An 11,981-nucleotide genomic window follows, 5' to 3' on the forward strand; every position below is an offset into this window, starting at 1 on the left:
GGATTATCCCATTGATGGTGGACCTGATTAACCTCCTCTTGAGCACTATAAATAAAGGTATTGGGCCGGAAGGAGGAAAGGTTGAAACTATACATTTTCTAAGGGTAAATGCTGCAGGAATTAGGACTCCCATTTAGAAGCTTGTGAGGAGAGATTGCCATCTTTGCTTGTTCTATTTGGAAGTGGGTGTGCTTTGTCAAAGTAAAGGAGAACTCTTGACGGACCCTGGGAAGGACTTGCACAACACCAAGGCTCAGGTTGTATTTGTTCTTTTGTTACCTATTAATGCAAATGAGTCCATTCTTCTCAATAACTTGTTGTTTATGAGTTATTTCATGTACTCCTTGGTCTACATGTTGAATATGCTTTGTTTTATGTTATAATCAGGTGCTATTTAATTGTTTGACTGTTGGTGATTACAGGTTTTGGAGAAAAGGAGGAGCTCATCCAGATCAACAAAGCTTGGACTTCTACAACAGCGTTTGGACAAAGGTAAGAACGAAACACTTGATATCTCATATTATAATGCATGTTTAGAGAAGGATAGATCTTGTTTGTCTTGTTTGTCACTAGAGAGTCTTAGGCTCCTAGGGAGGTTGGTTGTGTCCGCACAATCGACTCTTTCCGCGTGACAAATTGGCGACTCCACTGGGGACTCCATGAATGAAAAAGATTTTTCCTTTGAATGAACTTTGCTCTGAGAAAATTGATTTCTTTTTCTGGTTTTTGACTGTGTGAATTTGTGTTTGGGTGGATTAGCTTAGCAGTAAAATAGATTTAGTTTTTCTTGAGTTTTACAGTCGGACACACCCTCTTAGTATTGCACAGTGCGTCCCTGGACGCACTGTTGCTGTGCGCACAGAGCGGGCACGCACCTGTTCTAACGGGTCGCCTGCGTCCCCTGCTAAAATTTGAGAAAATTCCATTTTTCATATTTTTTCCTTTTAAATTTTGCTTTTTTATAGATTTTGCTGCCCAGATCCATTAGTATCCTGTCAAAGATCCTTCACCTGAATTGGTTTTTATAGCATTAAGTGTTTTAGTGGATTTCATTGAAATTTAAGCCTAGGGTTTGATTTTTGAGTAGATCCTGTAGTGACTTTAATGGTGGAAGTTGTCAAGCCTTAGATCTCTCTGGTTTGGTCAACCTTCTTAAGAGTCGGATCTGTCGTAAGTCTACCCGTGTGAGCAACCAACCTGTTGAGTTGTCTCTTTGGTCAAATTTCAAAGTGCTTGTTGATTAAGTCTTGATTTCCATTTTACAAAAAGAACAAAAAGATTTGAGTTTTGTTTTGATCAGCTCTTGATTCTGCAATAGCTGGTCCTTGATTTGATTTTGGTCAAGTAAAACAACCTAGAAACATCCTTGTAGGTTTTGGCCTCGTTAAGTTTGCTTAGAGTAAATTTACCTTTTAGTTTGCTTGTGAGTGAATTTTCGTAGATTTTAATAATTGTTAAGATTGATTTTTGTTAAATTAGATTTATTTGCTTTATTAAAAGAAAAATACAAAAACATCTTCTTTAAAAGTCTTGTTTCAAGTAGCTTTTTGAGATTTGAAAGAAAAGAGTTTTTCGTGCACGTAAAGAGTAGTCATGTTTGTATGCTTGGAAAGATTAAGAGCTTTATTTCTTTGATTTTCATTGCAAAAGAGAGTTGTTTTTTATAACTTTGCATTCTCTAAACTTTCTTAGCTAAGAATTTCATTGAAAAAGAGAAAGTAGAGTAAATCATCTTAAGTGCATTTTTGTAGTGGTTTGAGTCGAGTCTACACACCACTGGGTTCATCTCCGCCACCTTTTGAGTTAAAGAAAAACCATAAAATTCACGCTTAAAGTAAAATTTGCATAGTAACTTTTCTTTTACTAGGGCTCTGAAGCACCAACTTAGCTTAGGCTAGTGTCTTGGAGTAGGTGAGTACTTAACTCTCCAAGACAGTAAAACCAAACAAGTAGCTGATCTTGAGTTAGAATCAAATCCAATTGTTACATTTACACTCTGGGAAAGCTCCTCTTAAAGGAGAAGCACGAGCTCGTGTCCGAACCAGTGAGGGGATCAATCCTCCCTCGTTGGGAACGACGCCAGACACGCACGTATTACAAACGGTAAACCTCGGATTAACCATTGTCGAGGAGCCAGGGGTCACTTATCGGTAAACCTTGGATTATTTTCAAGGAGCCGGTAAGGGGATTGAGCTTGTTACTCTGCCCTTGCGTGCTGTCGGAGTTTAGACTGTTCCCCCAGGTGTACTTGTGGCCGTTGGTAACCTTAGTGACCATAATCTCTAGGATTCTACCCAAGGTGACGGTGGAGGGAAGATCCCACTGTACCTGGAGCAGACGTCGGTTATACTCACTTGGATTTTCCGGGGGGTTCACTTCACTTCGAGATGGTTAAAGTGGAGGAACTTGTGCCGGTCTATTCATTAAGTAGGTTGCCAGGGTAACTGTTCCACCCTCCACTTCTGTACTAAATTCAGCGATGTTGGGTTTCATCTCCAACTAGTGTTTTCGGTCCGGAAGGCTACTGTTTGTGTGTGGTTTGACGCCCTAGATTCTTTAGGCGTGTGCATCAAAATTTGTTTGGTTCTTTAGCGGCTTTAGGTGGTTTGATTTGAAATTTTTACTTTGTTTTCATGTGTGGTAGTTAAAAGTTTTTAACTGTGGCGGAATTACCGAGACAGTCCCGTAGACTTCGGGGCAAGTCTCCTGAGATTGTTACCGGAATAGATTTGTTAAGAAAACTCCGTAAATCGCGGGGTGAATCTCCTGAAGACATTCCGGGTCAGTACGAAGGGTTAAAGGTCCTTGTAACTCCTCCTAGTGACAGTAGAGTAGGTTCACCTGAAGAAGGAGAATCTTCCTTGGTAGTCCATCCAGATTACCAAAGTTTAGAGACAGGTTATAATCCCGAAGCTATTTCACTTTCTGAACTTGTTGGTAGTTTTTCGTCTGCTAGTGATACAGGCGAAGAACCTGAAATATCTGAACCTGTTACTCCAACTTCTAGTGTTCCAGATTCACCGAGAATAGAAAGAATTATCACCGAAAAACTACCTTCTGGTTTGATTGCTATAGAAGAACTTGCTCCAGAAGAGGATATAGGTGTCTCTCACCTTGAAGGTCAACTTACTATTGATCTAAGGGAGCGTGAATCCATCTTTTACACTCCTCCTAGAAGTACTTCTTGGTACCTTGCGTTAACCAATTTTTTGGACAACTCAGTAGGTTTTTCTACACCTCGTACTCCTTTTCCACCTGGAGGTATTTATACTCCTGTAAATATGTCTGGTCAGTCGTCTGTGTTTACTCAAAGTCCTGAATCTTTTTTACACGACGGTCCTTCTGTTCCCACTGGGTATCAATCACTTTCTGGTACCTTTGCGGGGGCATCTCCTCAACCCGTTGATCATGGGTTATTTGCTGGAAACAGTGGTAATATACCATTGGGTGTAGGAGACATTTACATGATGTCAAGTTCAGTTCCCGTTTCCCAACCTCAAGGTGGCCAATTACCGCCTGGGGGGCAACCGCAGTTAACGCCTGGGGGGCAACCTCAAGGTACACAAATCGTGTCTGGGGGGCAACCTCAAAGTCAGTATGTACCTATGGTGCAATACGTGCCTCAAGGTCAACCCCAGCCTCAATATGTACCCCAAGGTCAACCTCAGTATCCATATCAACCTCAAGGGTGGCAACCTCAAGGATGGCAACCTCAAGGGTATCAACCCCAAGGTTATCAACCTCAAGGGTACCAACCTCAAGGTCAAGGTCAACCCCAGTATCAGTATTTACCTCAAGGTTATCAACCTCAAGGTCAATACTCGAGTCAAGGTTATCAACCGCCTCAAGGTCAGTCATATGTTCCAAGTATGGGAACTGCACCTTACAATTATCAATCCTACCCTCAATCCAGTTATGGATCTCAGTATCCTCAACCTGTTACGGGTCAATACCCTGGAATGTTAGTGTGGGATCCGTCACAGGGTCAACAGGTGTTGCAGCCAAGTATACAGATAGTTCCTCAAGCTGGACAACCCGTAGTTTCTGGTCCACCCCAGCAACCGCAACCTGTCCAGCCAAATGTTCAAACTTCTGTAACTTCGATAGTTACTCAGCCGCCAATTGCACCTAGTACTCCATCTCAAACGGCTGCTGCAACTACTGCTACATCTACCATACTTACGTCTGGAGTATCGATGGCTCCAGTTTCTACTGTCCCTGTTACCACGCCTCAGACATCTTTACCGTTGTCTGGATCTACGATTCAAACCACAGTCCAGATGCCTGTAGGTCAGCCTGGTATAAGTACGGTTGTCACTACTCAACCTCAATTTGTTCAACCTCCGTACCAGGGACAGTACCAACATGGGCAAGCTGTCCAACAACCGGTTTACCAGTATCAACCGTATCCTGGGTACACTTATCAACAACCTCAACAACCCCAGTACGGTCCGGTTAATCCTTGTTTTCCAGGAGGATATAATATCCCAAATGCGACTCCTGTTCCTAGTTATCCTGGATATCCTCCTCCTGGGGCTGGTATTGTGACCCAGAGTTTTAGAGATCCTAACCGGCAGTTACCGTTTATCGCAACTTTGGATTTACCAGACTTGACGCGCCTAACGAACGATCCAATTCAATATCTTCAGTTCTGGCCGCCAATGCCAAATAAGTTGCCCAGTGATATACCCAAGTTTGAAGGTAAGTCTGGAGAGGATCCGTCCAATCACGTGATGACTTACCACCTCTGGTGTGCTTCAAATTCTATCTCGGATGATTCGATCCGCTTACATCTTTTCCAGCGGACACTCATTGGTCTCGCGGCCAAGTGGTACATTGAGTTACCACGGGCCTCTTTTTACAACTTTAGCCAGTTAGCTACCTCGTTCTTAACTCACTTTCAGTTGCCGGTCAGATACGATAACGGCACGAAGTTATTAACTTCACTAAAACAATCGATGTCCACGTATACTTCTGATCATATTCATGAGTGGAGACATCGAAGAAGACTAGTGAAAGTTTTTATCCCGGACCAAATCTTAGCTGAATGGTTTGTCAAATCATTATTACCGAAGATTACTGAAGATGTAGCTAAGGCCGGAGTAGTTACTGAGGAGCAAGTCATTGCTCAGGCACAATACCTTGACTTAGTTTACACTCAGTCGGGTACGTTACACGAGAAGATTCCGGATCTTCCAAAGTCGAATCAAATCGCTGCTGCTCCTTCGGGATCTCATGCCGCTGATGGTATGATTGGTATCGTGAATACAAAGAGCAAGAAGAAGTCTTCCAAGGCTTCAACTACTCCAATTATCACTTTGCCTGATTCTCCAACAGGAGAGTCTTCTCCTGAACTTACCGCCAATATTCACGCTGTAGAGTCATCTACGGCCAAATCAAAAAGCGGTGGGAAGAAGAAAGGAAAGAAGAAGGCTAAAGCAGACAAGGCTCCAAAGGAGAAAACTGAAAAGTCAGAAACCAATGACGAAAAGCGCAAACCTCGATATCCTTGTCTTATTTGTGAAGAGGATCATTTTACGAGAGATTGCCCTCATCGGGCCGAGGTTGTGAAAATAGTCAAAGGTTCTCCCACTCCTGCTGTGTTAAAAAATCCATTTCCGGAGCAGGAGAATAAGATGATAGGTTCTTCTTCGAATGCCAGTGAAGAACCCATTTTGATGATGTCTCATGTGAGGATTGCGACTCGATCGCAAGATTATGGTAGTAAGGTTCCTGTTGATGGCAAGGAAGCAGAATCTTCTCATTCTAACCCATCAACCTCAGCTCCGGTTCCGATCCACTACAGATCGAAAAACCTAACCCGGACTTAGTAATTAAACCGCCCGCCAAGGGTGTACTTCGAAGGTCTGCTTTCAATCCACATGCGAGAGCTGCCCAGAATTACAACATTGTTGAGGACTTAGCTGTTTCACCCTCAGCAATGTCGGCGTTAGAAGTGCTGCAATCATGCCCAGCACAACGAAAATTACTTTTGTCGGCTATCGGAGCTGTTGATGTTCAGGACCCGAACCTGATAATCTTTGATCTAGAAAATAGTACGCGGCGTCTCCCCCATCAAATGGCTTTCCAAATTCCAGTGATAGTCAAAAACAGGCCTATTCATCGGACTGTGATTGATGAGGGAGCTTCTACGTGTATTATGTCGATTCAATGTTGGAGATCGCTTGGTTCTCCTTCGTTGAACCAATCCCCCACCATCTTTAAGGCCTTTGATGGCCGTGGGTTCCGTCCGTTTGGTATTCTACAAGAATTGCCTATAGGGGTAGAAGGTAAAACCGTTAGTCTGGATGTGGAAGTGGTTGATGCCCCTCTAGACTACAACCTTCTTTTGGGTCGAAGTTGGTCATATGCTATGACAGCGGTCGTTTCATCGGTCTTCAGAGTAATTAAGTTTCCATATAACGGTAAGATCGTGACTATTGATCAGCTGACATACTTTTCATCCGACCCAGCCTCTTCAGAGAGTATCCAGCATGTCGGTAAGACGACAATCCCTTATAGGGACGTTGGTGTAGGTTTAGTTAAGGATTCCGGTTTACTGGGAACTTTTCCTCTCCCTCCACTCAACGTAGACCCTTCATTTGCAACAATTCATATGATTACATCAGAAAACATTATTTATGACGATCCTTGGATTGTCCCATCTGACTCTGAGATAGACTCATTCGGTGATGCTATGCCTTTGAGTCCATATGAAATTGCTTATGAAGCTGTCATGTCTTTTACCGACTCGCATTCAACCGAAATCGACCAAATGAATGTGGTCAGTGAAGAATCACTTTTCACCTCAACCTTAGAACGGATAGCATTTCCCGAAGTCGTGTCATCTGACGAACAACTTCGCGAAATCCTAAGTGTAGACGATCTACCATGGGAGGATCTCCATCACAGATCTTCGTTTTTACCTAAGGATGATGTATTTGAAAATGATTTTTCATCTATCTTTACCGCTGAATATGTCAAAGACGCTCAGGATCCAACGAAACATTCTGATTCAGAGTTGAATTTAGGGAATATTTCTCGTACTATTCCCATTGATATTTCAGTGAAGCCCGGAATCGAGGAAAACATTCATATAGGTGCCGCTTGTACAGAAGATGAAATCCAAACTTACAAGGCCCTATTCCAAGAATTCCGCGACGTGTTTGCCTGGTCTTACGAGGAAATGCCGGGAATTGATCCTGCCATTGTTGTTCATGAAATAAAGACCTACCCGGATGCTAAACCCGTCCGGCAACGGTTGCGTCAGATTCACCCTCGAAAAGCGGCTGCGATTAAAGCAGAAGTCGAAAAGCTGTTGAAAGCAGGTTTCATTTATCCGATCCCGTTAACGGATTGGGTATCGAATATTGTTCCGGTTAACAAGAAACAAGGAACAATAAGAATCTGTATCGACTATAGGGATATAAATCGAGCTTGTCCAAAAGACAACTATCCTACGCCTTATATCGATCAAATTATTGATGATTGTGCCGGAAGTGAAATGTTTTCCTTTATGGATGGTTTTTCGGGCTATAATCAAATCAATATTCTACCTGCCGACCAACCAAAAACGGCATTCATTTGTCCATGGGGGACATTTGCTTATTGCAAATTACCTTTTGGGCTTAAGAATGCCGGGGCCACTTTTCAACGGGCGATGTCTTATGCATTTCATGACATCAAGCACATTGTGCAACCGTATCTCGATGATTTGCCTGCTCATTCTTTACATCGAGCTGATCACCTTGTCCACCTACGAGCAATCTTTATGAGGTGTAGGCATTATCGAATTCGGTTGAATCCCCACAAGTGTGTTTTCTGTATAGAAACAGGTCGATTGCTGGGATTTGTTGTTTCAAAAACCGGCATTCGCGTCGATCCCTCGAAGGTCGAAGCTATCATCAAATTGCCTCCTCCTTCGAGTTTGCGCCAACTCCAAAGTTTGCAAGGGAAAGCGAACTTTTTACGCCGATTCATCCCAAACTACGCCGAGGTCACTAAAGGTTTTACACGGTTGTTGAAACAGAACGCACAATTCTTTTGGGACGAGATTGCCCAACAATCTTTTGATGCACTTAAACACGCGTTGACCCATGCACCGTTGTTGCATCCTCCCAACTACAACCAAGACTACTTCTTATACCTCGCAGCTTCGCATTCCACCATTGGAATGGTGTTAGTTCAAGAAGATGAATTCGGAGCGGAACATGTGATATATTATCTTAGTAGGACCTTAAATCCCACTGAGTTAAAATATTCGCATGTGGAGAAATTGGCCCTGGCAGCCGTTCAAGCTGTCCAGCGTTTCCGTCACTACATTCTTCTCCGTAAAACTACAGTTATTTCGGATTGCAACCCTATGATTTATATTTTGACAAAACAATTGCTAGGGGGCAAGTACTCTAAATGGATTGTTATCCTGCAAGAGTTCGACTTGGAGTTCGAGAAGTCCAAGTCTAAGAAATCCTTAGTTTTTGCGGAATTGATGTGTGATTTCCCGAGTGCTGACACAGAGACTGTGGCAGAGGAGTCCATTGCGGACGAATCTTTGTTTCTTATCAGTACTTTAGATCCGTGGTACGGGGATATAATCATCTATCTCCAAACCCAAACCTTTCGGCCTGAAGCTTCCAAAGCAGAACGTCGAAAAATTCGGTTTCAATCCCAGCAATACAAAATTATTGGAGATACACTTTATCGCCGGGGGGCAGACTTAGTTTTTCGACGTTGTTTAACTCACGAAGAGGCTGAGAGAGTTTTGAATGATTGTCACTCTGGAGCATGTGGCGGTCATATGTCTGGGTATGCCACAGCTCAGAAGGTGTTGCGCGCTGGCTATTTCTGGCCGTCTATGTTTAAAGATTGTATCATTGCAGTCAGGAAGTGCCACAACTGTCAAGTGTTTGATCGCAAGATGCGCGCTCCACCTGCTCCTCTCCACCCTATAATTGCCGTTGGTCCATTCGCCAAATGGGGTATCGACTTTATTACTTGTAACCCTCACTCGGCCGGGGGGCATGCGTATATCATCCTTGCGGTTGATTATTTTACTAAGTGGGCCGAGGCGATGCCTACATTCGACGCAAGCGGCAAAACAGCTGCAGTTTTCGTATTCAATCATATCATAACTAGGTTTGGTGTCCCACAAGCAATCATTACTGACCATGGGAGCCATTTTCGAAACATCATGATGACTGAGCTTACAAGCCAGCTTGGTTTGCGCCACGATAGCTCTACTCCTTATTATCCGCAAGCCAACGGTTTGGTTGAGTCTATCAACAAAGTTCTAGTTATCATGATCCGACGAACCATTGGTGTTCATCGGTCGAATTGGCACAACATGTTATTTTCAGCGCTATGGGCATACCGAACTTCAGTGAAAAATTCAACAGGGTTCACTCCTTTCCAGCTAGTTTATGGCTTGGAAGCTGTGTTACCCATTGAATGCGAAATCCCATCACTTCAAATGGCTGTCGAATTACTCCCAGCTACTTCCGAAGAGGAGAAACGTTTATTGTACTTGGCTAAATTAGATGAGACTCGACGTGACGCTACATTGGCAATCGAGACTCACGCGAAGTGAATGAAAGCTCAGTATGATAGAAATGTGACCCCTCGAAGTTTTTCGGAAGGAGACCTAGTGCTATTATATGATCAAGCTAACGATAAGCTAGGTGCTGGAAAATTCGTTCCTATGTGGCATGGACCCTACATTGTAAAGCGAAAGCTAGCAAAAGGGGCTTATGAGCTGGTTGATTTTGATGGGGACTCTTTGGGTAAACCCAGAAATGGACTTTACCTAAAGAGGTATTATGCTTAAATTGTGGGTATGGAGAAATTTTTAGATAGGTTAGATTTTCTTTCTAGCTAGCGTGTTTGTTAGTTTAGTCAGTGTGCTTAGCTTAGAGAGTGTGTTTTTCGTCGTTATTCTGGCTTATCTTGGTTTTACTCTTGATATTGCAGATGTCGACGCCTCTCCAAACATACATTGGATTTGCTGATGGTGCTTGTCGTAGTACACGGAATATCTCTTCCGCAGCTTGGGTTATCTATTCACCCTCTGACGAGTTAGTTTCTATGCATGGGGTAAGCCTCGGTCAAACAACGAACAACATTGCAGAATACAGTGCAGTGGTTGAATTATTATCCGAATCTATTTCATTTGGAATTCGACGTTTGATAGTGAGGTTAGATTCTGAACTTGTTGTATTACAGCTTAATAGAGTTTATGCCATTAGAAATCCTGTGTTATTAAGGTTGTTTTTGAGAGTGCGTCTCTTGGAACGTGAATTTGATTACATTGAATATCAGCATATTCCAAGGTCTTTAAATACATTAGCAGATGCAATTGCTTCTCGAATGTTGGACAGACATTTACAATAATCATGCAAGTAAATTTAAAAACATTTCATCACATATGTTAAACAAGATAAGCTGGTAATAGTGATATATATATAGATAGGAGTGTGTCAAAAAATATACATCGTCTTCGATCATAGGTTGAAAAACACCTTATGATCGGCAAAAATGATAAGTACAAAAAGCCAAAAATGTCATATGTGTCTACAAAAGTGATCAGTCAATCACTGGTGGTGCTCCCTATACGACACCACTGCACGGGCTACCTTACGAAAAAATCTCCTAAACGGTCCAGGGACTGCGACTACAAAGCGCTGAAGCCTGATAGGAATGTCATCCATAGTAGTCTCAGGCATATCTGTCGTCAGACGCTCTAGATCATGCTCCAACTCAGCTAGTACTTCTGCAGCCGCGTCCTGTGGGGCCGGTACCGGTGCAGCTGGATGTCTCCTCTCAAAAGGCCGGAGGTTGGCTGGGCGCTGTGGACCAACATCTGCATTTTGAAAATTTTACTATCAGTTTTGAGACGATATATATAAAAAAAAAAAAATACATAATTTGAAAACTTGTGAAAAATAAAGTACCTCTGTCATCCCATTGTTCTCCCTGTGGAAGAACCATGTCCGGATCATGTCGAAAGTCTACTCCGGCATACGGAAAGTCCTGGATCGAAAAAACCTGGTCCTCTAACCAGTGAAAATAGCTATCGGTGAATCGAACAACTGTCGCGCCCTCGTCAGGATGCCGGGCCATCACCGTAACCCATCGTACCAGCTTTGGCTCCCGAGGACCCAAGATATCAACAGTGAGTTGCTGAGGGATCAGCATCGGAACTCTCTCTAAGGCAAAGCTCACGACTAAAGGCCCATATCCAAAAGTTTTCAGTCGTCCGTTCTTTGCCTTAGTCAGTTGGCTTTTCATATTAGCCGACACAGCATCACACCAGTTGAAAATGGTGCCTTGGTAACAGTCAATTGCCATCCGCATTTGGGACCCAGAAGCAATGTGCAAGGCGGCCGCACCGCAAATTCTGGTAACCGTGAAAGCAATCACTTTGAGTTCACGCAGAGAGATGTGTTTGATCTCCACGCCTTTCGAATGGTGTGAATTGGGTCTGCACCACTCTTCCCGGAGACTATCAAGGGATTGGCCACCCGGCCTAGTCCCGGCTAGATTGAGTTGCTCACCTCTATTCGGCAAGCCAGTGAGAAAGTATACATCAGAGGGCTCTATCTCGAGCTGGTGCCCTCCGATGTAAAAGCATTGTTCTTGAACGTTCCATCTCTCAACCAGCCATTCTAAGAATCTTACCTGAGCCCTCATGCCCGGTATGGCCCAGTATTTGTATAACCCGCATGCTTTTAGGGCATCCAGGGAAGGTTGGTGTTCTATTGCAGCTTCATCAACCTCTTCGTGCTCTCTTTCTCTCCAATCCAACATGGTGAGTGCCCTACACACCAAGAAATAATGATTAGAATTAATTTGGGGAAATTTGAATGGTTATTTGTGAGGATTGGGGTTTCAATTTCCACGTTCCACGGAGGACGCACCCCGCGTTTGGAACACAGGGCATCGGGACGCAGCTGGCCTGAAGGTGGGCTGCGTCCCCCGACCGTTTT

The sequence above is a fragment of the Pinus tabuliformis genome, chromosome J, assembly GCF_031772625.1.
Source record: "Pinus tabuliformis cultivar Carrire ecotype Pingquan chromosome J, CPIR1, whole genome shotgun sequence".
NCBI lineage: Eukaryota > Viridiplantae > Streptophyta > Pinopsida > Pinales > Pinaceae > Pinus > Pinus tabuliformis.